Source organism: Dendroctonus ponderosae, unplaced genomic scaffold (genome assembly GCF_020466585.1).
Source record: "Dendroctonus ponderosae isolate FM_Combo_2020 unplaced genomic scaffold, Dpon_F_20191213v2 Dpon_F_20191213_4, whole genome shotgun sequence".
Taxonomy (NCBI): Eukaryota; Metazoa; Arthropoda; class Insecta; order Coleoptera; family Curculionidae; genus Dendroctonus; species Dendroctonus ponderosae.
This window is the reverse complement of record NW_026018611.1, coordinates 11660554-11663484: the sequence shown is the minus strand read 5'-3', so window position 1 is coordinate 11663484 and position 2931 is coordinate 11660554. Positions and strand designations below refer to the sequence as shown.

Below are 2931 nucleotides of genomic sequence, written 5' to 3'. Positions count from 1 at the left end.
TCTATTCTACAAGTTATACACTTACAGCACTCTGCAGTTTACTGCTTGTACCTATTTATTTGCCCTATTGGGCCATCTGGTGTCTGGGCCTTTTTTTCCTGGGCCCGAAGTCCTCTGCGGAGTAATCTACGGCGTTTCGTAGCTCCTCAAAGGGGTGGTTTTCGGCCTTTTCGAAGGTCGTGGCTGCTTTTCTTTTTAGTAGGTCTCGTAGTGGCTCCCACTCTAGGTCCCTGTAAATTTGACGATTACGTACAAACCAGGGAGCATCTATGGTCATCCGCAGAAGTTTATTTTCTGTGGCCTGGAGCTGCCTCAGGTAGGTTTCTGCCGCATATCCCCACGCTGTGGAGGCATACGTCATGGCCGGCCTGATGACACTTTTGATGAGTAGCAGCTTATTTCTCACACTCATCTGGCTTCTTCTGTTCAGCAGGGGATACAGCGTTGCCGCTCTAGCCCTTGCCTTGTTGATTGCTGTTTTTACATGTTGTAGTGTCAGACATGTGCATATTGTTCCCATATATAGACATTTGTCTTAGGGCTCTAAGAGGCGGGGCTTAGTGCTGGATTGGTTTATACAAACTAGCGTTTTTCGGACGCTTGGAGAAAAACATTTTTCATCTTTTTGTTGCCTCATTTAATTAGACCTCGCTGATAAATTAGATGTTAAAAATAAGCACTAACCCTTTTCCATTTGCGTTCATGTGCGAACAACCATAATAATGTGCACATTGTACAGAACAGTGGCGTTTCCTTGTCACACCAGTGAAGCATTATGTATTATTAATCCGCATTAAAGCTGTTCTGTCGAGTTTGTGGGCATTTACAGAATGAAATTAATATGTTCGTTGCTGCATTAAGGGTATTCATTTCAGGTACAGACCGCGCGGCAGCCCCTATAATGTTGTACAACTGGTCGGGCAGAATTTTACTCATTTTAATGCAAACTTCTCGACAATGCCTTATCGTAAATTCTGGAAGACAACATGCACTTCAGCATTAAACATGTTATATTCCCCAATCAACAAAATTGCATACGTAAGTCTTCCAACGAAGCCAGTATCACATACAATGAAGAATTCTGTGTGATCATGGAAATCATTGCACTTTCACATCATTGAACTAACGTTTTGCTTTCGGAAATTTTTTTTGTGCTGTGCGCCTATTTTTGGTTGCAGTTTCTTCAACGAAGCTAATTGAGAAATGTTTGACTTTCTGAAGTAGTAACCTCTCCAAATTGTCTACAAGTTATTTTTACGTTTAAGTGTTAATAAAGTACATATGGATTTTACAATCTTAAACAGGGTGTATTACGAATTGCTGCATTTAGAAAAATAGAATTGCTCTAAAATAATTTAAAGCAGCATCTACCACTTCTGGGTATAAGAACGTAAACACTAAATCGATTATTCGCAGTGCATTGATTTTGATAATACACTTCAATTAGTTCAATCGTTGAAGGAACGAAAGCTCCAATATTTGTGACACGTAATGAGAAATGAAAACATATTTCACTTACTGCAGATTATCTTGCAAGTAAAAATATTAGGAAAACGAAGTGTGGGTAGAAGACGAATCTCATGGTTAAAAATCCTTTGAACCTCGTTTGGTATGAGTACCACTTAATTGTACTGGGCTGCAGTGAACAACGTTAATATTAGCATGTATGATGCGAAACGGATAGGAACTATAAGAGGAAACAGAATCTATAGTTCTATATATAAAGTTCTATAAAGAAATTTCAACTATAAAAAAAGGCTTCAGACCTAAGGCGGAAACCATACTTAAGAAGGAAGATGGAAGCAGAACGACCAACAAAAACGCAATAGTGGACACACAAAAAGCTAACAAAATAAACAGACTACAACCGCGTACCAAACTGCAGAACCGCAGGTAGAAAAACCCACATACGGGAGTTCCACTTCAGACCTAGTTGACGGTTTATTTTCAGTCTCTACTAATTTATTGCAATTCTCAGCATTAAATGATATTCAAAAGTTTATTTTTTCAAACTGAGGAATGGATTTCCCGAAATATAGAAGTATCTCCGATTACAATCACAAGAGTTGGTTTCAATATGCTCTAGCAATAGAATATATAGAAATAAATTATAGAAATAGTTATATAGTTATAGAAATAGTTCAATCATTTGAAAACGCAATTGGGGAGATTTGTATCAAAATTATAGATTATTTGTAACATTTTTAATGAAAGTCAAGAAGTAGACTTCAAATCATTACGAAAATCTGCGATGCAATTTGACTTGGATTTTTCGAAAAACTATGTTCATTTACCGGTACTTTCAATTCTACTTAGGAAAAAGCGCCGAAAAAAATGATTCAGTCAAAATTAATTCAATAGAAATTCCTGGGTTCCAGTCAATTTTATTGTTTATCATTTAAAATGTTACAAATGCGTTTCGGTGTTTTTCTCCACCATCAGTTTATCTAAAATATACATTCACAGTCGTCATTAGTTTAAAACAAGAGCTCTGTTAAAATATACATACTAAAATACAAATTATAAACATATTAAAAAGTATATTAAAATTGTTTGAATCTCTTGGGATTACAGGTGATGAGTCAGGACAATCATGTTCGAGAAAAGACTAGAATTTATTGTTTAGAGATTTAAATTTTATTGATATGGTTGTTTTAAAACTTGTCTTTATCTATGCTTCTAGGGTGCTCTTGTCTACTGCGCTAATTGACGTTTTCGATAGTAAAAATAAATCTCAGACTTGCAGAGCTCTATAAATAAAATATAAGTAATACCTTTTTATTAATAATTTGACGAAAAAAGTAACTTTTCATAAAAAGTCCTGCATAAAAGATACTCTAACTTTTGGGGAAAAAGTACTCGTCCTAGCGACAATTTTGCATGTGGAGTTATGCTTTATTGATACTTTAAACACGATCACGATTTAGCAGC

General features: G+C 35.9%; 1 protein-coding gene across 1 annotated transcript in view; it reads left to right on the top strand.

Annotated features, from left to right (window-relative positions):
* The window catches only part of LOC125504164 (probable sphingolipid transporter spinster homolog 3), an 82891-nt gene that overhangs the window by 46854 nt on the left and 33106 nt on the right, over positions 1-2931 (top strand). The gene's annotated exons all lie outside the window — the stretch shown is intronic.